Here is a 24,023-nt window from a genome sequence, read left to right as displayed (position 1 = left end):
CAGGTGCGACCGGCCCTTTTTTTTTTTTTTTTTGCGTACGTGTGAGTAAGCGTGATTGAGAGAGAGAGAGAGAGAGAGAGAGAGAGAGAGAGAGAGAGAGAGAGAGAGAGAGAGAGAGAGAGAGAGAGAGAGAGAGAGAGACGTACGAGAGCGCATAGCCGTAAATGAATAACCAGAAGTGAGAGCGCTAGAAGAACGGCTAATGCGAAGTGCTATTCGTTACGAAACATTAAAGCACTCGCCGACAGAATGAAAAGAAAGAAAAGTGCATTTCCGTGACGTGCAAGAATTCCAAAAGAAAAGAAAAAAAAATATGGAGCGAGAACGCCCCGGAACCGTTCCGTGTTTTATGCAGAGACTTGGCGCGTCGGCCCGAACGCAGTTTCGCCAGGAAACCCGGAAGAACCGAGACTTTTTTTCGAGTTCATCTCCCCGGATGGAAGCAAACGCCGGCCGCTTTGTCTTTCACACGCTGCGCGTGAAACGTCACGCTGCGCGTAAAACGGACCCTCCTCGCACACACCGCGTCTCTACATGCGGAACGAGAGAGAGAGAGAGAGAGAGAGTGAGAGAGAGGTAAGAGTGCGTGGTGCACTGGCACTGAAGTAGGGGCTCAACGGTGAAGCCGCGTTTCCGTAACGATCTTTCTCCCCCTGCCCCCCCCCCCGCGGTTTTGTTGTTGTTGTTGTTGTTGTTGTTGTTGTTGTTGTTGTTGGTGGTGGTGGTGGTGGTGGTGGTGGTGGTGGTGGTGGTGTTCATTGCGACGACGTCGTATTACGGCAACTGCAACTTTCACGTTTGCCTGGAGCTTCGACATGGTCGCGTTCCGCTGGAAATCGCGAGAGAAGTTTTTTTTTTTCCTTTATCGTAATTGTACTTGCACGTTAATAATTAAGTATATTTAGTTACTTTTAATCAATTACGTATTTTGGTAATTTTGTAACGTAACGATTATTGCTCTTGCTCGGTAACGCTCGCGGTAATTCAATTACTTCTTTCTCGGCAACTGATTAGATGTAATCAGTTGCATTTTTTTTTTTTTGACGAAACAAGCTGTAACAGAGGACGCAGTGTCCAACACCTAAATTTACCGGGAACTGCGCATGAGGGACGAAAACATGTACCTGTGTTACCTCCTTCCAAGAATTAGTGTCTTACGGCAGCTGCGCCTCGACGACAGGCTTCCTGCCGATTTGACAGGCTTGCAGATCTGTAGATTTGCACGCTTCACTCGGAAGTCTCACCCCACAATTATTTTTTCACAACCTATCTCTCCATTTGCCTCTCTCCTCGAAGCGCTTGCAGAAGGCATTCATAGGCGATAGGAGCCGCCGATCAATCCTTCTTCGCTTAGTGCAGTCTACGGCTTCTTCTACACAGTAAAAAGCTTTTAGTCTTGCATTGCGTGTATTGTATCTACAGTGCGCATCCGCGTATTGGACATGTATATATAGTAGCTCATTGTAACATTACATAATCGCCAGCCACCTACCTTTCCCTATATTCCCACTTCCCCGTTCCCCAGTGAAGAGCAGCAGGCTAGAGACACGCTCTCCAGGCCGAACTCTCCTCCTTTGTCTTCATTAAAATATACTGTACTTAGTCGGTAAACGTACGTACATGTTTCTATGTGTCTGACATGCGTACACACGTGACACGTATAAACATTTTTTCGCGATTGCAAACGCACGGACGTTGTTCTTTAGGGCTGAATATTATGCAGATTTGTACTCAGTGACATCACAGATTCGGCCACCCTTTTTCAAGGTACGTGAGCGCTTGCTGGCGTGCGTTATAATTTGTCGTGCAAGTCTGAACTGCTAACTGCAGCGAAGGTTGCCGGGGGGAGGTCCACCAGATGTGGGCCGACAAATTGAAACGGCGCTTCGACGCCTCGATAGCGATGGCCGCTGATGCGAAGTAATCACCTACGGACGATTTGTTTTCCCCCCAGTTTTGCATTGGCTCTATCGGGAGCGCCTTCACCTAGCGCCAGAAACAATGCGGCGCTGCACTTTATATAGTATCCAGAACCGGGCATAGCGAGATTTATTAACCACAATCTTTTGCGCAAGGTGTCCCTCCAGCACAACACGGCCCTTCGCTCCAGCAAGCGATTTTTCAGTTTAACTGCAGATGCCTTCGGAAGAAATCGAAGAAAGATTAAAAAATAAAAATTTGAAAAGCAGTTGATAATGATAAGACAACGTGCGAAGGTATGCAGAGGACACGTCGAAAGTTCCAGGCCATGCTCGCTATATTTACCGTGTCCGTGCAATGTTCATAAAGGTAGGAATGGAAGTAGCGTTAAAATCACCGATAACTTTCTTTTTCACTAATTTTTCAGTTGGTTTCTTTGGGTAGTAACTGGTAACTGTAATCAATTACATTTTTTTGAAAGAAGTGATCGTACTCGGCTGCATCTTTTCTGTCACGCGTACAAGTGCGATCGTAAGGCATGCACGCAGCCCAGAAAATAACAAGTACTTTCAGATGGCGATTCTTTTTTTTTTGTCTCTCCCACGTAATAACGCGACGCGACTTGCTGTCCAGTAAACCTATTTCTGTTACTTCCGTAATTATGAGTATATTCATTAGACACGCAGAAAGCTTCATCCCACCGCCTAGAATTTCTTTCCATAGAATCTGAAGCATCTTGAGATGATATTGCGCGACTTGGACACGTTTACGGACAGTGGGCCATAATTACGGGTTGATGACTTCGGGCTACGCAGACCTCTTAACGCCCCCACCCCCTCCCGGCCTTCCTATTGACGCACGTGCATTAGCTTTCTTTCGGTGATCCGTATTTCACCGTTACCGAACGGTTAACCGAACGTTTCACTGAAAGTTAACCGTTCTGCGCAAGACGTACCTGAATGCATGCAAGAACTTTTCAAGAACATTGTCGCCCATTCTGTATGTAGCAAAAGAACCTCGTCTAATCAAATTGCGCGCGCAAAGCAAACAGCGGGGCACGTTCTTGAACGTGCAACACTATACTGGACTGTGTTGCTGTGTTTCTGAATTGACTTTCAGTTGTAGTGGTACGCTAGTCTACTTATGTGACTGGAATTTGCGTTACGATTTTATTATTTGTTTATTGCGATTTATTCTTCTTTAAATCTCTATGTGAAAAAGAGTATCCGGCGCTAATTAAAAGCGACAACATCTAATTACCACATAATAATAGAAAAACAACGTACGCAAGTGCAACAGCTCAGAATGATTCCTCATGTGGGCTAGTATATACTTATTGTCTTGAGTTCAGAAAACCATGGACTGCTTGGAAATTTAGAAACATTCAAGCGCGATAAATAAAGCCACCAGAACCGTATGCAGCCGCAAGCGCGAAGACATACAAATTCATGCACTACATCATTCCTGCGGTATATAGCCGACAAGACCGCAGCTCCCGAGTTGCCTCTATAGTAACTTCTGCAGGAAGCTCCGTGCCAATACAAAATACAATACAAATACAATGCAAATACAATGCAAATACAATACAAGTACAATACAAATACAATATAAATACATTAGAAATACAATATAAATACAACACAAAGCAATACAAACTTGTTCCTTTGTTGTTCTTCCTTGTTTTCATTTGCCTCGGTAGGACCGAACGTCGCCGTTCACGTGCCAACCCCCGGGGCTTTTTTTCTCTGTTTTCTCTTCAATGCAGCGCGTAAGCGACACGCACGCTGATAGAGCCTCGCCTCACCGGTTGCCTCCCAGTTGCGATTGAAACCCAATAGCGGCAGAGATAAAGCAAAGAAAGAAAAAAAAGGAAGAACGTCGTCACCGTGCATGCATGTGTAGAGACAGCGCGCGTGCGGGCGATGCTCGCCGCGTCGCCGGTGTTTCGCCACTTTCGAAATCGAGATCCCCCACCCCGGACGTCGACGAACCGGACGCCTGCGCAAACGGGATGTGAAGCGACGGGCAGGCTCTGTCGCACGCCGGTGTGTCACCCCCCTACGGCGTCCAGCAACATTTGAAAGGGACATTAAAGGGACACTAAAGAAAAAAAAGATTTCTTCTGCAACAGTGAATTACCTTTCTACGACACCAAAAACACCGCTCTTACCACGATAAGACGCTTGGTAAACCAGAAAAAGCGCAAGGACGAAAAGCGGGTGGCGACGCCTCCTTGAAGTTACTGCGCCTGGTCGCTGTGACGTCATGAATTTTGATGACATCTTCTAGGGCCTAGTTAATTATATAGCGGTACAGACTGAACTACATTGTGTTCTAAAGGAACTAGATATTCAACATGGCAAGTTTCGGGAACCTTTACTCAGCCAACGCGAACCAAATGCGAAAACATACTTTGGAATCCCTGACGTCACACTGACGCACCGGCGACAGGGTTTGGGCGCGAAATTCAAATACTGATAATTCGACCTTCATCTTCTGATCTAATAATCAAACTATTATTTTGAAATGATTGCCTCCAAGGTTCTCAAACAATGCTTTATTAGTCTCAACTGATTTATTATTTCGCTTCAGTGTCCCTTTAAAAGGCAACAGTAGACGTGTTCAGAGTGGTCAACGATAATTTTCGAGGGCCTTTCTATGACAACATCGAGGCAATGACGCAAGCTAGTCGCCGAACGAAATTGACCTTGCTCAACAACAGAAACGCTGGTAAGCTGGCCTAAGGAGCAGGCTGATAATACAAAGTAGAAAAGACTTTATTAACTTGAAGTTAAATTATACTATTGTTTAGGACTTGAGTTGCTACGTATAAAGTGTCGCAACAGTAATGCCTACCTCGTTACGCATGTCTTGCTACTGAAATGTACTTCTGCTTTAGGTCTGACACTTCGCGCTATGTTCTGTTTCTCCTTGCTGGTTTCTGCAGTTTTGTAATGCCTTTACGTATGTTGCTTCTCTCTGAGGTCCAGACGGGCTTCGGCACTCAAGGCCTTAAGGGCTTTGTTGAAGTTTTTGAAGACATGCGAATTGTGCGACCGCCTTTGAACGTTGTAGCGCGTAGTTTCGCGTTACTGTGTGAATTTTCTCTTTTTTTTCATTTTTTTTCCTCTTCTTCTTTCTCCTTTTATTCCCTTTACCCCTTTCCCCAGCACAGGGTAGCCAGCCGGTACTTACACTAGCTAACCTCCCTGTCTTTCCTCTCCTTTGTCTCCTCCTCCTCTGAGGCTTCTCACAATGCACTCAACTTCATTTCTTCTTTCATTCTTTAGCGTACAGGGTCCCTCCCCAGGTCAGGCCATCTTGAGCTGACAATCGCAGTGCGTACAATGCGCGCTGCTAACGATCGTGTCTGCTAAGTATTACCTCGCTGCGTGCGACGGCAAAAGCGTAATTTTCAAACCGAACGCCATTTGCTGACAAAATTTTAGTAAGAAGTTTGTTATCTTCTCTTTTAGAAATTGCTACATATACAATCTTTTACCAGTTTCTCTAGGCAATATTTATTTTCTATAAAATATGTGATCTCATTGTTTCCTGGCCTTGCTTTACTGTTTATATAGGCTGCGTTTTGAAGTATATGCATCGGAAATTGGACGTACTTTCGGGGAGAGCGTGTCAGTATTATGAAGGCGATGTGCAGCAAGAGCTAACCTCAGATTCAATGATTTACGTGTAGTCAATATGGCCAACTTTCCCCATTAATGTGCAGTGCTTTCCTGATATGCACTATGTTTCTCGTAGTGCCACTTTTTTTTAGAGCGCAGCTCTTTGGCGTCCGTTCCTGGGTTTCGCGTCGTCGTCGGCGTTGTCGTCGGTCTCGTAACCAGCTCCGCCCCCCTTTCATCCCCCCAGCGCTAGCAGCGACCGACTGATACCGCTGGATGCCGCTGACGCCGCTAGAGAGTCAAGATAACGTGACTGCATAGAACACCGTCGCCGCCATGCAGAAAGAGGAGGAAAGGGTCCCCCCCCCCTGTTCTTGTGTGGCGGATAGGGTGCTCTTCAGTTGCCGACGCGCCGGTTATTTCACGTAGGCCCCGGCACGTCGACGAATACGTGACCACCTTCCCACGGCTAGACCTGGTTCTTAGCGCTGCGGAAGCGAGGGTATCATATTGTTTGTGTCGGCATCGGCGGCGTTGTCCCTGAAACCAACTCCGCAGCTGGGGTTGACTCACTATCGGCGTCAGCGGCATCAGTCAGTCGCTGCTATCTCTTCCCCCCTCCCTTTATCGTGTTGTCCGCTTGCTGCGCGCGCTTCTGCCCCCATCGTTTGCCGCTGGGTGTACACGCCGCCCCCCTCCCCCCTCTTCCTGCGAGTCTCCGGTTGTCAAAGCGCCGGCTCGAACTTAATTCCTTTCTTCGCTCCTCCTCCAATGCAACCCCTGTGCGGTGGCAATCAGAGAGCCAGATCGGTGGCGGCGGATCTGTATATGTGCACCGCCCGAGCCGAAATTGCCGCTGCCGTTCGCCCTGTGCGGTGGCAATCAGAGAGCCAGATCGGTGGTGGCGGATCTGTATATGTGCACCGCCCGAGCCGAAATTGCCGCTGCCGTTCGCCACTGCGAAATTATCTGCCAGTTCTTTCTGAGCCATGAGCGAGACGACCGATGGAAGTCCTCCGTCTGCTGCTGCTGCTGCTAAACGAGCTGCCAGAGCAGAGGCCCAGCGCCGTCGCCGTCAGAATCCAGAGGTGCGTGCCGCCGAAGCAGAAGCTTACCTAGTGGAGTCTTTGTTAAAGGAATACGTGTGAAAAATAAAAAAAAAATTCTGTGATAGCGCATACATGTGTTGCTCGATTTCTTTGCCTCAATCTATCGAAAAGGTGAAACAGCTTATTTGCTGCGCTCAAATTTCGCATTAGGAAGTAACGTAATCGTCGGTAATTTTTTTCTTTTTGAAGCTTAAGAAGGGCCTTGCAGTTTGTGCCATTTGTGTTACCCCAAACCAACAAGAATTGGTGTTAATGAGATACTGTACGAAGGCAAACTGTATTTCCTGCTTCAGCCAGAATGGCAAGAAACAATTTGGTGATTTGGTTATAGACATATTATACAGAGTATTCACGTGAACCGAGGCATAGGGGCCCACATCTTTTCACATCTTAATTAAAGCCAACATACAAATTTACTGATAACAACCCGCCGTGGTGGCTTTGGTGTTGCGCTGTTAAGCGTGAGGTAGCGAGATCGCATCCCGGCTCTCACGGCCGTATTGCCATGAGGGTGAAATGCAAAAAAATAGAGAAAAGAAAAGGAAAAACAACCGTGTACCTTGCATTGGCTGCATATGGAAGAAACCTAGGTGGTCAAGATTAATCCCGAATCACCCACTACGGCGTCCCTCATAATCATATCGTGTTTTTGGGACGTAATACCCCAGAATTTATTATTATTATTATTATTTTTTTTACCGAGAACCGTAATAATTCGGGAGTCGCCACGAACCACCTGAATTGGCCGACGGAACAATGACCCTCGGTGCGGCACAAGGGCAACGAACTCTTCGGAGACGCACGAAGTATACTGTGCCGAAGCCATTCACAAGATCGCGCACTCACGAAACCACTCTTCCCTGGAGTCACGTTCGCCTCTCCTCGCATCCACGCGCATGCGCACAAATATAGAGCCGACTGGCGCGAGCCAGCGTAGAGCGTCGACTCGGGTGTATCGCTGCGTGACCCCAATTGGACACCGCGATAAGCACTGGAGCCCGCGTGCCTGCCCACTGATGATCACGCATTATGTAAAAGCTCTCCACCACGCGCCAAGCGGGCGCATCATCCAACGAGCTTCCAATGGAGCCCCCCCCCCCCCCCCGCACCCCCTCCCTTTAGAGTTATTTTCCTTATGGCTAACGCCGGATCGCCTTAAGGTAGGCGGTTGAATACGCGAAAGCAACGACCGAGAGAAACGCAGCGTATATGCCTTCTACAGCATCGACCGCGCGGTTGCAGAGTTAATTGGGCACGCCATAAAAAACGATACACATACGCTCTGCACAACTGCGGCCGCTCGAAGGACACATGCGCGGGTGCGCTCTTTTGTTCCTCACCCTCGTCGCCGGCAGGCTGCTGCTGACCGTTCAAAGTCGAGCATGGCCGAGTAACTCGGGAGCGCGCGCCTATCGTCGGGAGTGGACCCGACGCGGAGAGAGAGAGAGATAAGGAGGCCACCCCGCGTGGTGCAGCTCGAAGCCACGCGCCCGACCGTAAAGACAAGCTCATTGAAGGCCGCCGAAACACCCGGTCACGCCCGTAGGACGAAAGTGCTCGTGCACGTTCCCGCGTTCGGTGACGAGAGAAGGCTTCGTTCACCGTGTAGTATACGCAAGCGTCGGTACACACGATTTCCTTATCGATTCGAACTTTAGGTCGATCGCCTTGCATCTGCGTGCGCGCGTGCCTGTTCATTGCTAGAGTGTGATGTTTTTCGTCTCAGCGATTCATTTGCTCTTACTGCGCCAGCATCGGGAGTGTCAAAGTGCGAAAAAAGAAAAAGGAAAATGCGTGTGGAGTGAGGGAAGCCCGTCACGTATACGTGGTGTAGGTGTACAGCCGCCCTGATTTTTAATAATATAGCGCGAGCGTCGACTGAACTGCTGGTGAGCGCCTTATAACGGCGATAAGCGTGCAACAAGAGCGTGCAACAAGGCGAGTGCAACAAGGCAACAAGGCTCACGCGCGAACTCTCGCCTTGTTGCACGCTTATCGCCGTTATAAGGCGCTCACCAGCAGTTCAGTCGACGCTCGCGCTGTATTATTAAAAATCAGGGCGGCTGTACATACATATATCTATAGTGTAAGTGACGGTGATTCTGCTCCGCACACCACCGTCATCGGTTGCACTTCGCTCCTCGAAGAGGCAGCACGTGTAATCCTGGGCTCGCGAACTGCTAGCACTTTGGAATGTGCGGAACGCGGTTGAAATCGTTGGATGTGGGAAGCTCGCGAAGGCCTGATGTAATGCGCTGACGCATTCCTCCCACATCTGCTGCTGAATCGCCACTGAATTTCTTTGACGTTCTTCGCACACGAAAATAACAATTTCGCGATTCGAGCACGATCACTGCATGCTTTTCGAAAGCCCGGCAATTTCAGTTGTAGCCGTTGTTTCGGATATTCTACCCTAATACTCGCACAATCACCCGCAGTTGGTGCGAGCCATTGATAGACTTATCCGTGCTGACGGCACAATCAAACATGAAGCATGCAGCAGACCAACGGTTTCCACGACACAGGTGGTGTGTGCAGGCTCCACCTGCCGATTCAGTCTTGTTCTTGTTTTGTTCGTCTCGCGATGCTGTTTGTTAATGTTTAACGCTACGCGGAAGCATTACGGACACTGTCCCGTTCATTGCGCAGCTCCCAACGTAACGTCAACACGTACGTGCCAAGAACAAAACCTCAGATATCATACCAGCTCACCGCTTAACCACAATAGACAGCAATATACGTAAGAAGGTCATTTCACTTGGTTTTCCGGTGTGATCGGCGATGTGGAACGTTTTATCTTGTCGTGCCCGCAACTTGACGAGGAAGGAAAGGCGCTGCTTCACAGTCTGCGAAAAGAATTGGTGGTACACACGCGAGCTACGAACATGCGGCGACCAGGAAGGGTGCTGCGACTGCTGCTTGCATTTCTTCGAGACACGGAGTTGGGCACAGCGCGGTGACACACCCTTGCTAAAAAAAAAAAAAAAAAAGATGTACGAGATGCTCAGGAAGAACAACTGTCGGTTAAGTGTGCCAGGCTAACACCCGCCCCACTGCTACCCCGCCACCACTACAACCTGCTAAACGAGCTGTATCATGTTGCGCCTTAGTGTACTCTATACTAGTCATGCAGAGTGAACACCGGACCACGTCTGTACTTAAATAACCTACGTGGTCATGGCCATGAACACACCATCGCACCAACTACATTTACCTTTAAAAAAACCTAAAAGATCTAGAAGCCAAAACGCTGAGATGCCGGGAGACTTGTAAGTCAGAGACACGTCAGGAACTCTTAAGTATGAATGCACAGGTGTAAGGAGTCCTGGAATCCACAAGCTCGAAACAAGTTGGTTGCCCTAGAAACCAGAAACTCTAAAGCCAGAACTGCTCATATGCATGCCAGGATCCCTACAGGACATACACTCGCATAATAGGAGTCATCAAAGCCACAAACCACAAAAGCCGGAAAGCTCAGGTGCTGCGAGACCTGAAAGCCACGAACCACAGATGTGGGAAACAATTCGAATATCCTATAAGAATGCAGGGATTAGAGGAGCTCTTTAGAAGTTAGCAATTCCAAAGGCCAGAAGACCTAGAAGCCAGGATCTCTATAGGTGTCAGAAACTGCGTACTATACAGAAGTCAGTATGTTGAACTGCCATAAAGCCTATATAGACGACGCAAATTCGAAGCCAGCCGGCCCTGGAAGCCAGAAGCCCGCGCGGAAAGGCACCAGGCGAAAGAACGCACCCTTTCTTCTCGTGCATCTGATACCACAACGCCGCTCAGCCCTTGAATCAGCGTCGTTTATCAACGTCGGGAGATCGGCGGCGCGCGCGAAGTTTGCGCCCCTTCCCCCAAGGTCTCCGCATTTACACGCATCGGCGCGCACGCCGCGTAATTACGCCTCTCCGGTAACCAGCATGACCAGGGCACTGAGCTCTCTGATAAGACCGAGCGAAGAGAACAGTGACCGCGAGTAGTCACGACTGCGGCGCAGGATGTATCCTGCACATGGCGCCAGTGTAGAAGGCATCCGCTTCCCTTGCGCACCGCATCTATGCGGCAGCGAACAAATGAAGCAACAAGAGATTGTTTTAATCCGAACAATTTTCAATCAAGGTCGAAGGCAGAACCGGTTACTCCTTGTAAGGCGTATTATAACCAGTCATTAACCGGGTTATAAGAAATGCCTCGTGCCATTAGCGAGCTGTTCCTTCATCTAGTAGCAAAACTGCTACTTGCAGCACGTGCTAAGGTGCGAGAAGGATATTACCGCGTGAAAAAAAGAAAAAAAAATGTTTTCGTTCGCTGTATTGAACCGGAAGCAGATAGGGTCGAGATTGCTGAAAGAGCCGATACCAGAGATTAAAGCCATGCGTGCCGATGAACATTGTAGCTGACAGCAGCTATTGATCACTTTTGTGCGTAACCACTTCATAGAAACCCACGCGTTTCGATCGACAAGGCATCCAAACATGCGTAATTTAACTCGCGTCTTGTCAACGATATGAAACAGTAACGGTACAAGCAACTACACTAAATTACTCGGAGCAACCAATTGGCATGCGTAGCCACGTGCATAATGCGTGAACTACGTGAAATCGTCTCAGTGCGCAGGTAAAATTCATCCGTGCAGTGATTTTTTTTGGAATAATCAAGGTGCCTGACTGGTTACGTCCTGAGAATATGAGTGACTATACACGACTGTCTCGCACCATCGGGTCACTGCGTATAGTGACAGTATAAACCTCTAAGACCGAAAAAGAAGCGCTTCGATGGAAATTATGCCATTTTCCACGTGCACTGATGGAATAGACGACGGGAAAAATGTCACGGGTGTATTCGAAATTGCGCCGAAATTATTCGGAAATTATATTTTCGAGTGGGCAAGTATTACTTACTGCAAAGCGCGATGAGCATTAAAAAAGTTTAAAAATTCGCGCTTAGGTATGCTCTTTCCCTATTGCAGCGCATACTCGAGGATCGGTCACTAAACAGGGATGGCTATCGCAATATCGTATAGTCTGGGAAGGAATAATTTTCACACTGCTACAGCAAGCTAGCCAGTATAGACAGACAAATGAAACGAAACCTAAATAATCACGCGCACGAAAAGGCAACACTCCCGAGTACATAACGCTATGCTCGACATGTAGACATAAGCATTTATGTGAACACAGAACCACGTTTGACGAGTGAGCGGCGCACTACCAAAGAAAAAGAAAAGGAAAAAAAAAAGATGACACGTATCTGCACGAGGACGTGATTATGGAGGGACGCCGTAGTGGGGCAGGACTCCGGATTAATTTTGACCCCCTGGGATTGTTTACCGAGCACCCAACGCCCGGTATACGCGGTCGCCGTTGCATATCGCCCCAGGACATTGAGAGACTACTCGTGCATCATCAATATTACTATGCCGCCACCACCACAACCACCATGATTATCAGCGGGAACCAGCAATCTTTAGATACCCCAGTTATGCATAAACAAGCCCGAATGTCCCCACAAATATTGATATGCTAGGCACCGTCATCGCAGCACCGCTCGAACTGATCGCCCGCCAACACAGATACCACGTGAGCACCGGATCATCAGTAAAACCGAAAAGCCAGCCGACTTTGTTCAAACTTCGGAGACACATTTTCAATGCCATTTACGGAATTCCGCGTGCCTCCCAACATTCCAGGAGCGGCATGTCATCCAGCGCAAGCCATTCACCCCCCCCCCCCGACCCACCGACTGCTTCCGCAATATACAATCAGTTCGATGACATTGACACGCAACAAAGGCTAGCCTCCTGTCCAACGCGCGAGAGAAGAAAGAAAAGCTCACACGCGGTCTTCATTGTCGCTCACGAACATATGCGCATGTTCGTTCGCATTCGGCCGTAACCTCGTTGTTGCCAAGAGCCGAAGCGCCGTGCCCGCTCACTCGCACGCGGTGGATGCGAAGCCTGCCGAGAGAAAACGCTGCGAGCCTCCGTAACGGTTGTTCCACGTTGATCGATTACGCAGAACGGGGCGCTGTCGCCAGCCGAGAATGGCCCGACCTACATCTCGCACAGATTCCATCGCCTAGCGCCCCGCGAAAAAGAAAGAAAGAACGGAAGAAAGAAAGGCTGCCGGAAGAAGGGGCGTCAGGTGGTGGGGGCCACAGTGCAGGGGTGACAGCTGAAGGTGCGACTGCTGATGGATTGCACACACTGGTAGGTGCGCAACCTCCCCACTCCTCTGGCTACCACGCACGCATCGAAGCGATGTTTGCAGACGGGGCATCGTGCGGTTCTTCGGCGGAAGCTAACCGTTCCGTCTGGGATGAAGATGCTGCTACGGAAGCGCTGCGGAGTGCGCGGAACATGGTGGTGGTGGGCTCCCCGTTAGTGCAGGATATACGTGGTACGACGTAGCATGTGGCACCCCAATGCCTTCAAGGTAAACGACTCTTCTTGAAGTATAGCTACTACTAACTGCGCTATGTATTTAAGATGCGTGTCCTCTCTTCAGCGGTTGGCGGTGGTGTTGCTACAGGCAGTGTTAGCCTGCCAGTCGGTGCCTGCCATTTATCCGTTTGACAGCCGCCTCCCAGAACGCCCAACCGGCTAGCATTGCCTCATTAGTGCACAGTCACGTAAAAACGCGAGAAGACGAGACAATTCTTTTTTTTTTACAACTAAGCCCTCTCGTGTCTCTTTCGGGAACACTAGATCTTGTGCGCACGCATGCGGAAGTCTCTGGCGTCACAATCATAAGAGTCGTGGCATGCGTGGACTACGCCACCCACTCATGCCGATGACTCGCGAACTTTAAACTCTCTACAGAAGTTCGCACGCTAGGCCGGCTTAACCAGCAGGTTATGCGCGTGTTACTGTTTCATTTTTATTTTTCCTGATCCTCGCCACTCACAATCACCCCTGCTTAAGACCGCCCAGTTGTCCTTGCGATTTAATATCACCTCTCTCTCTCTCTCTCTCTCTCTCTCTCTCTCTCTCTCTCTCTCTCTCTCCAGTTCGTCAGGTGATCTCTTCGTCTCTGCGTTGACCTCTCTGGAGGGCCAGATGTGCTGTTCCCTACACGGTCAGAATTGCTATCAGCGATTGGAACAGTAACCCGCCGCAGGCTGAGCAAGCAACATTCCTTTAGTGCACGTTCTCCGGCCGCTATGGGTAACCGTGGACGGTCACGAAAGCACACACACGCGCGTTCGCCCTAAGCAGCCAGGGCGCAGAGAAAGCCCTCTTTGCATAACAAAGCCACCGCACACAGCAAACCCGTCCTTTTTTCCAAGCGCCGTGCCTCGCTAACCGCTGCCGACACGTGCCCTCCTTCTCGCCGCCTCCCCCTCCCCCTCCTTTCACAACCCTACGCAGGCACACACAAGCACGCACGCACCGGTGCACACTAGCGCATCCTGCAAATAATATTTGCGACCCCTGTGGAGCCGAAATGGCGCCGAGCGTTAATGTCGGCACCCCAGAGGGCGCCGACGTCGTAAAGACGGCCACTTTATGGCACGTACCCGTCGCGCCGGTAGAGTAGCGCTAGCTATCGGGGGCCGCCATTACAGAGCCTCCGTCGACGCGAAGCCGCCGCCGCCGGCAGCGAAGCGCATTGGCTCCGTCCATAACCCATTCCAGATTCGGCACATGCGAAAAGGGAGGCGGTCCAATGACATGTCACCCGGAACGGAGCCAAGGCGCATTGCAAGCGCCATATAAACGCGCGCGCAGAACGCAATACGCCGTTGTATATACAGGAGGGGCAGGTCGGTGCACTGTCCGGAACGCGTGACGACTCGCACGCTGGAGGTGCACTGGTGGGCCGGTCATGTGAGGCAGCAAGCGCGGAAGGGTTGTGTAAAGCGCAGGTAAATAGGAAATCTGTTTCGGAGTACTACAGACGGTAGGTTGAGAGGCACTGGGCATGCCAGCGTATGGGGTCGGCGATGAAAACTTGTTTCCGCATAAATCGGCAGTTTCGTTTTGCATGTTGGAATATCTTGCATCGTTTCACCCCGCGCGTAAACAGTTGTTGGGATGCGCGCAGCATCCGTTGAGACGTCCGCGCGCCTTACTAACGGGTGAGCTAAGAATGCATAAGAAACGGCATAGCTTTCGGAGAAACCCGTTTAGCCGCAATTGCTCCTGCCGATCGAGAGGTTTCTACGAACGCTTGCAATAGGAAGGCGACGGGTTGACGAGACACACAGCCTTCCGCATATTTGCATGTTCTGAGAAATGACGCGTAATAACTCAGAGACGCAATTCCTTTCCCCCCCTTTCGTTCTTTTTTTTTCATCCATCCGTATCAAATATGCGCTTCACTAATTCTCTCAACATTTACCTAATTATCGTTCAACATGGCACCGTGCCACCTGACACACAGTGGTGTTTCGCATTCTGCGCACTCAATGTAAAAAAAAAAAAGAACATGGCGCCCATGTTCGTCAGCACCGGTTAACGACTTCCGATTCCACGAAATCATCGCAGCATTCTTTTCTTTTTTTCAGGCTGTCAGCCACCATCCTACGGTCAAGCGAAAACAAGTTTCGCAGTCGCACGCGGACCACGCGTGATCAAATGGCACATTCGTGCACCACGCCGACGTTTCGGCAAAAAACGCACTGCTCTCACGGACGCGTCGACGCGACTCCTTCCCCGGCGCAACTACACGTTTCCGTGCCCAGACTGCGTTCGCAAGAGGCAGCATATTTCACGCGACCAAGTACGCAGCGGAGAGAGGGGAGGGTGGAAAGTGGGTTTGAAGGCTCCACCACGCAGCTTTGACTTTAAGCAGGAAGTAATCACTTTATAGAGAGAGGGAGAGAGTTCTTTTACGGCTCGCTGGCGTCCGCCGCCGCGCTTGACGGAGAAAGCTGAAGGGGCCACGCCTCTAGGCTCCTCGAGATGTACGCAACTGCCTGCCCGTTCCCGCAGCTGCGAGTCCGGACGACGCCCTCACGTTCGCGAATCTTAAACTGACGGCAACAACTCTGCAGGCGTCGAGAGAGAGAGAAAGAGTGAGAGAGAGAGAGAGAGAGAGAGAGAGAGAGAGAGAGAGAGAGAGAGAGAGAGAGAGAGAGAGACGGCGCTAAGATTGTGACCCTGTTGAACTGTAGCCCCGCACTTGCGTAACATACTTGAAAGCGTGTCATGCAAGTCGGCGCTATGACACCACTGCGCGTACTTTGGCAATTAGATACTCGCTGCAAAGGTTGTGAAGATGGCAGGAGCTGGATATAATGGCGCAAACGGAAGACGAACCAAAGGCTAGACGAGACGCGTTGAAAGAGTGGTTTCATGTTGTCTCGTCCTCTTGTTTGCGCTGTTGCATTCAGTGTGACTTAACAACATGGCCACTCGTGTGTTTTTTTGCCGAGAAGCACCGTTAACGCTGGTGGCTGCAGGTATGGAAGCTGAAATGGAGTACACTGGGAGAGTATGGAAGCTGTACGCATCCTGCAAACGCACGTGCCTTTGAAGAAAGGCATAAATAAAATCAACAAAAAAGGCAGTTTAGTGTGCTCCAAGCACTAACAAATCTGAAACGAAAAAGATCAACTAACGCGAGCGCCTGTACGAACAGACCAATTACTAATTATTTGTAATACCCTGTTTTTTTTCTCTTTCTCTCTTAACTGAACTTGCACAGTAGTAGCATAGTAGCACAGTAGCATAGTAGGCGTGTAGGAAAGGGCACTCCATAGGCATAAAGGCGAACACGCCGTGCTATTTTCCCTTCATGTGGAATGACGTTTCAGCTTTATCATTTTTATCGCAATTTCATTGCATTATATATGCGGTTGGAGTCTTGCTTTTGTACGGTGCCGGGCAGCCGTAAATTAGTTATTGATCTTACATGAACGGATAATCATATTTGCGGCTACATATACAAGATCACATGCACGAACATGTTTACTGCTGAATTTGAATAAGGTATAATACATATCTCTGATACAAAGACTAGTCACGCAATACCGTCCAAACTAGGCGTTCTGCGAGGTTATGTAATCTTACCACTCGCAGCAGCTCCCAATCAAGTTTCAAACCGTGGGAATCAACTCCTTCTGCATCACATATTTCGTAATTCCTGCTTCACTACTGGCACGACCGATGTATATGGACGAAGTTGGGTGCCGTCAACTATATTGTGCCGCCGGCTTCACCACAAAACAACGTATTGCCAATCTGCCAATCCACTACTGGCAACAATGTGCGCTGGTCCCGATACCGAAATCGTTTCCGGTGTAGCGGAAGTGGAACGGCTGACAGTGCACGTGTATACTACGGCACGGTGGCGCGTCGCCTGTCGTATGGAGTAGACAACGACAAGCGGTCCAGCGGAGCAAACGCGCCGAGCGAACAAAAAGCGTTCAAGGTATCGCGAACGCCGCACCCAAGACGACACTACGCGGCGTCCCGTTCGCCTCCGAGACAAACGTCGCGATGGTTGGCAACGCACATACGTTTACGTTGCGCAGAAACGCCCATCGCGAATGTGCGCGCGAGACGACGACGATCGCGACATGACAGGCTGCATGCGTGCAGGGTACGCAGCAGACTGACTGTTTTAGGAAGACACCCCCGCGGCTGGGATGCGCGGCGTCTTCCGTCACCCCGTATAAAAGGGTCGGTCAAACGACGAGGGACCGTGTCGAAAGGTTGGACAGCCTCGGCTGGTAAGACAATCCGGCTGTCGCGTCCGGCCCGATAATCAATGGCGCCACGAAGCGATCGATACACGGGTGGTGCTGAATTTAGAGGCTGGTGTCCTATACCACCCAATTTCACAACTCTTCCGTCAACTTTCGCTGCCATTTTTCCGCATTACTTACACATATCTCAAATAAAACTAATACTTAATTTTCGGCCTATTCTATCTAAGGCTTCGATGTCTGTTTCCATGTGGACTAACGCTGAAGGTGCATCTCGCGCAACGAGAGCACTTTAATTGCCTTTCTCAAAGGCAACGGTTTCAAAAAAGGTACTTTAAAGCGAATAGCTTTCTTCGGCTCTTCTGCCCGCTTTCGTGGTCACTGGTTGAGGTAGTAGTCAACTTTATTTAGGAAAGAAAACTGGGAGATGGTCGGTGGCAGCAGGACTCGCCGCCAGTGCAAAGGCGCCTATGCAAACGGCATGCGCTCTCGCGTAACTGAGTCGTAGGGCTCGGTCATCGCCGAACGCCAATTACCGTTTTGAAGCGCAGCTCTTGAGCGCCCGATCCTGCGTTGAGCGTCGTCGACGCAACCGCGAGCGAACGAGCAGAGCGAAGGATGAAAGAGCGAGCGCAGAACGCCGCAGAGGACGAAAAGCGAAGAGAGCGCGAGGCGGAAAGCGGAGGCTACACCGAAAGCATGAGGCGGAAGGCGGAGGGTGTGGCGAAATCGGAAGACGAAAAGCGTAGTGCCGCTGGACAGCGACGATGGCTACGAGATGGCGCCAGATTAGCGCGCGTCGTCTGTTCACCGATGGCATATGCGGATTCCGCCAACTTCCAAAAATAAGCTTGGCATCTTAGGTCCACATAGAACCACATAAATTCGGCTTTGTAAGGTATATATATATATATATATATATATATATATATATATATATATATATATATATATATATATATATATATATATTAGGAAGTACACTTAGTGGAGCAAGTTGGCCTTCATGCGCTTCATTTGTCTGAAAACCTTTTTGACTAATAATGAGAGGGGGAAAGAGTGGAGACGGCGCCTGTGCACGTGGCCTGGGCTTCGGTGGCTGTGACGTCACGCGCGTCGGAGGTGCCGGCGCGGCTGCAGCAGCGGTTGCGGCAGATGCGTGAAAGGTGCATCGACCTGGGCGGCGCTTGTGTCGGCGTACACTGGTGCCGCACTTTTTTTTAAAAAATGTACGATTTCGTAATGTACGAAGCCTGAACAGCTTCGCCGGTAATCCATCCCCATATGAATGTTGCGGCCCCACAATTTTTTTATTTTCTTACAGCCGCTTAACGCCTGCAGCGGGTCACGTCTGACGGCATGCATCGACGTCCAGAAGAGGCTGCGTGCGGAAGAGAGTTGCAGGGTGACGGCCAAAGTTTAAAAAGCAGCGCGCGCGTGTCTTTTCACGTCGCGTCTTGCGTGCCCGTCGAGAGACGACTCCCGAATTAATGAACCCGCGTGACAGCGAGGCTTTCACACGTCGAGCGGGGGCAGACCGCCTGCTGCTTCGGCGCGCGGTTGTCGCCGCCCCGTGGTGTCACGCTCCGTCCGCCAGACTCGGTGGGTCACATGGGGACCAGAATATATATCTTTTGAGGAGAGAAACCGGTCCAAGCTGATCTGCTTTCTTCGTCCACCGATGCCCTTGCTCTTATACATACGGGAGCCTTTCGAAGTATTGCTAAACGGAGTGCGAATGCAGAGGTTTAAAAGCTGCACGCTTTCGGATATACTACATTTCAGCATACGAGGAAAAGTACAAAAAGTTGCTTAACTCTTGATGCCCGACGCATCGTATAGTATATGCTGCGTTCTTTCGATATCTCAAATACTGATTCAAGGACGGCAGATTTAAGGCGTAGCCTATAGCAGCACACTTTTTCTTTCAATCGTGCTAATTTATTATGCCAGTTACTGATAAATTGCTGCTTAAGCGACAAGTCGAATAACATTTTTGTTGCCTTCTATTCGTGCAAATGTACCCTCAATGGCGAGAAATGAAGGTGAGCCAGCTGCTCTAAATTTATTTGACATGGAATTGTGTAAATTACAGAGCTGAAGACATAAATCCAAGAACTCTGGCACGATGTTGCGTTCAAATATTGGACTTATCGTGTTACCGTCATGGCAAGTCTGGTTATGCTATTAACGTTGAACGTTGCTGTGGGAACCGCAGCATGTATACGCAGTCCCCGGATTAATTTTGACGAAGACGAGCGCCAAGATTACAGGCGCTTCCGAGCAGCGTACGATATGGACCCGACAGCAACTTCACCACACAGCCTTGCAGGCGTTCGGCAGGGCCACCCGATGCGCGGGCTACCAGAACTATATGTATATAATGCGAGCACCTAGCCACGACGGACAGGCTCACGAACGGCCGTTTTTTTTTTTTTCTTTTCGACTTGCTCCAAACAGATAAATACTGTACACAGACAGCGTCACCACCACACGGACCGCGGAGTGCGAGGAAACGCCCGAGTCTTCGAGCAGGTTGCGATTGGGGCTGGTAAAGTCGTGCAAATACACTTTTCAGTGGTGTTTGAAGGCACACGCGTCTGTTACTTGAACTCCGTACAATATTAAACAGATAGCGTCAAGGGCCCCGCGTCGCAAAAGATGCGATGTCGGCGTCGGTTGTCGCTTGGCCAAAAATAATTCCGAACCGCAACCACACAGGCGCTGGCGCAGACGCCTTACAGAACTCATTGAATTCCTCAAAGTGAAGTACGTCAGAAAAATCGTAAAACCCAACCTAAACACAATCTACAGACATGATGGCGTTGGAGTTTAATTTCAAAATAGGAGAAAACACAATTGTGTTAAGCGGAAACTCAAACACCGACCCCCTTTTCCGAGCGGCGCGGCCCGCTCTGTTCCTTGCCACAACACTAATATCGCGCTCGGCTCTGCGCATGCGCAAGAAAGCTGCGGTTGCCTAGAAGCGTGACAAGCAGTCGGGAATCTTTCAAATCTATGGCGTTGCACTCTTAAAGGCGAAGCCTAAGCGTCCTCAAAATTTCTTTTGTTTCTTTCGTTCTTGGGCTTAATTTCGTTTCGGCCTTCGAAGATGTACCAACGAACCCAAGTGTCTCCATGAAATGTGTTGTACGCACATACTTGAACAAACTGGAAGTAGGGATATACCAGACTGCGTAAGTATCGAACCGTTTTTCAGATTCTGTAAAATTTATAGGCACACTGGAACGTGTATCCGGATCACTTGGTTGCTATCGCTTTCGTTATCATTTGTTGCCGTTTACACCAACCTTTCTCACCATCGGTACAGTTTCTTTTTCGTTGTTTTTTTTAAAACACACTGCTCGTTGAAGTGAACGTCACAAGCAGCGCTATAACAAAATTATTTGAACAGGATTCGCTAGAGAAATACGTCACCTGTATCTCCTGTTATGACACCTCGTTACGAACTTTTCACACTCTTTTGGTGTGTACTTCGTTCGTACCTTAATACACACCAGCGTCGAGTGGCGCACCCTTTGTTTCTTTCCCAGCGCTACAAAGATTCAATTTTTTGTCTCTTTCAAAAAAAAAAAAAAAAGTGGTTTCACCAGGCGTAACTAGTAACTCACGGCTAGCGTCAAGATGCCCTCCCCGCCCTCGCCAAGCACACGTAGCATGAATCCGGGAATAGCTGCGGTGGGAACTCACCTGTAAAATAGACAAGAAACGGGGGGGCGCGTATAGAAAGAATACACGCAATGTAGGCAAAGGACCTTTAGAAATGGTATTAGGCGCATGAAGTAAAACACAGACAAGAGAATAAAAATAAAAGACACGGACAGGCGCGCAATTTTATTCTGTTGTCTGCGTCTTACTTTTTGCGCCTAAAGCCATTTCCAAAAGCCATGTACCAACTAGCCCGGCAGCAGGCGTTACTAAAACACACAAAGGAATAAGGCAGAAGGAAAAGCACACAAACATAGTATGTACACTTAATCGAAAATGTTTTCAGAGCAAGGTATACCTGCGAAAGCTTTCGTTCGAGGACATTAACTTGGTCTTCCCAATACGAAGACGGTGTAAAAGAGGACCGAGTAGAAAAGCATTGTTAGGAGAAAGTGATTGCTAAAATTAGCGGACATTCGAGATAAAATGGCAGTTTTAGTGCGTAAACTTCGCGACAGAGGCGGCAATCATAATTTGCACGATAAGCACCAGTACAATTATTTAGCAAGAAAATTTAAGTACAGTTATGTTTCTAATATTGACTTTAGCCAGCATGTCCCCGTTCCAGAACCGAAGTGAACTTACACGAAATAAACACGCATTTCTGCCAGAAATTTCGTGCGGCAGTTTCTCAAGAAATGCGGATTCGGAATGTACCACGAAATGCAATGGATGTTCCAATTAGTTTTTCCGCAGCGCTCCATTCTGCGCATCCAATTTGCGCTTTCTTGACGTTCTTTTGGCTCTAAAATGGAAGCACGAAACTTACAAATCCTTAACGCTGCACAACATACAGTGTTTTGGAAGCAGCATCTGTTAGAGCACCTAAAGCAGACAAATAAGACCAACTTTAAGCATTCGTGAACAACATGTTAAAGATGTTATTGCGGTTTTAAAAAAAGTCCCACACACAGATGAGTTAAATTTCGGAGCGCTGTATCAGATGCCGATTTCGTTCACTTTAGATGTATTATAGCGTGCCGGTTTACAGAATTCTCATATACGGTCAGTAAAAAGATTGCGAGCTTGATACTTGAGTTGGTTGTGAGAAATTGAATTAAAAATTTTGTTAAAAAATTTCACGGCCTAAACAAAGAAAAAATCGTTTCCTACAGTCTCTAGATTTTCACTTTTTCTTTTAAAATCCAAGAGATCATCAAATTCGGGGCAGTGGTTGTCGAGAAAAAAACCTATTTCTCCGATCCCACGTGTTTAGATCTGTAATCGAAACACTTGAAGTGAACCAACCGGCTTATACAAGACCGTTTATAGTGTCCCTGTGCATAGTGTTCCGCCCACACGCACTCAGTCCTCACTTTCTACCCTTTTCCTCTTTCTATTCCCCTTTCCCCCACCCCCAGTGTAGGGTAGCAAACCGGATGCTCTTCTGGTTGACCTCCCTGCCTTTCCTATCCTTGCTTTTCTCTCTCTCTCTCTCTCTCGAAACTACCGTAGTCTTTATGCCTCGTGACTCTCTCCGCTTATCATTTCTCGTTCCATCGCACAGTGCCCACTATACCTTGCGATATCCTCCAAGGTCGGAGCGGAGCATCAACTTTCAAGCCGATAAGGTCCTAAGTTGGAAAACGGCGGAGGCATCTTAGATGTCCCTCGACAGGCTTTCGTTATGGTTCAGCTCACTTTACAATTATCTTTTCTTTATTTTAATTCGTTTTCCATAATCTCCGGCGAGCTCCTGACGCACGATGGGCTTTACTTTAGACCTGCGCCATGGAACTTACCCGTGAACAGCGTTTCTTCATGTGCCTTTCGTAAGCCCCGTATTTCAAGACACATATAGGCTAAGCCATAGACATATCTTAAGACAGACACCCACGTTTGGGAAGTTGGCGGCATGAGAACGCCAGCAGGTACTTTCTATTTCTAATTTATTTATTTATTATCTTTTTTTTTTGCTTTCGAGGGTTTGGGCGGGAATTCGAACCCACGGCCTCCGCACTCTACAACTAGGCCACGCTAAATGTCTAACAGGCCATGGACTAAAATGCCCAGCCCCTCGTGTTGAACATCTTGCCTACTCCGCAGTCATAAGGCCAAAACTAGAACACATAAGTACAGAGTGTGGGGCCCGTACGTTGCGACCGCCATAGGCATCCACACGACCCCGTGTGAGCGCAGATTGTATAGTCTCCAGGAAGAAACAAAGTAGTAAAAGCCAAAGAAAGCGCTTTGAATCAAACAGAATAACGTTAAGTCGTTCTCGTGCGAAAAGTTGGCTTGGAAACTTTTGAACCAGCTAAAATACACTCAACCGATCAAGAAAAGAAAATACAATCAAATCTACATGAATTTAGCAAAACAATACACATCCTGGCAAAAGCAGGAAGGGAAAACGGAGTACAACAAAGTGTTTCTAACAAGCACGGAGCTTTTAACGAAGCGGCAGACGCTGACAAAAAAAGCACATATTCAAAGTCCAAAACAGCCCAAAATGCTGCAAAATAATAATTACAGCACAGCCAAACAGCAGAAATAACTGAAGCGGTCATATCAATTGGCAGCGTGGAAAGCTTTCGAAACGTTATGCGCAAAGCTTGAAAAGTAGACTAACGCAAACGTGAAAACTGTCAGTAAAAAAACTTAACAAAGCTTAACAACCCTGGTCATTTCAACCTTACAATATCCAACATTTTCAACATTTCAATAATCAACCCTGGCTGCTATGCGAGAGCGCGTTTAGCATGCTTCCGGAGGTGTTTACTTGTGGCACTTTCTTGCACCATGTGTATAGGCGTGATGCAAGCCGTTACTGCGTGCGTCACTTGTTCCTGTAGCAGTTCGGAACCGCCTCTGGCCGTGACGCTCTGGGCTGCGATCTTGTATGCGTTCCCAAATAGAACGGAGGCGGTCCGTTCCACTGAGCCGCACACGATTGGTCAACTTGAACCATGACGAACGCCATGACGTCAATTGTGACGTGATATCTGCTGCCAATCAGTATGTGTCGTCTGCTATCGGA

At 48.8% G+C, this 24,023-nt stretch overlaps 1 protein-coding gene across 3 annotated transcripts in view; it reads right to left on the bottom strand.

Moving 5' to 3' along the window:
- The window catches only part of MESR3 (misexpression suppressor of ras 3), a 212,085-nt gene that overhangs the window by 128,807 nt on the left and 59,255 nt on the right, over positions 1-24,023 (bottom strand). The window contains exon 2 of one of the 3 annotated variants that reach the window (XM_075674339.1): positions 20,947-21,025. The exons of the other annotated variants lie outside the window; for them this stretch is intronic. The gene's annotated coding sequence lies outside the window, so the exon portion shown is untranslated. The remainder of the gene's footprint in view (positions 1-20,946; positions 21,026-24,023) is intronic. 3 annotated transcript variants of the gene reach the window in all.

The sequence above is a fragment of the Dermacentor variabilis genome, chromosome 11, assembly GCF_050947875.1.
Source record: "Dermacentor variabilis isolate Ectoservices chromosome 11, ASM5094787v1, whole genome shotgun sequence".
Taxonomy (NCBI): Eukaryota; Metazoa; Arthropoda; class Arachnida; order Ixodida; family Ixodidae; genus Dermacentor; species Dermacentor variabilis.
This window is presented reverse-complemented; position numbering and strand designations above follow the sequence as displayed.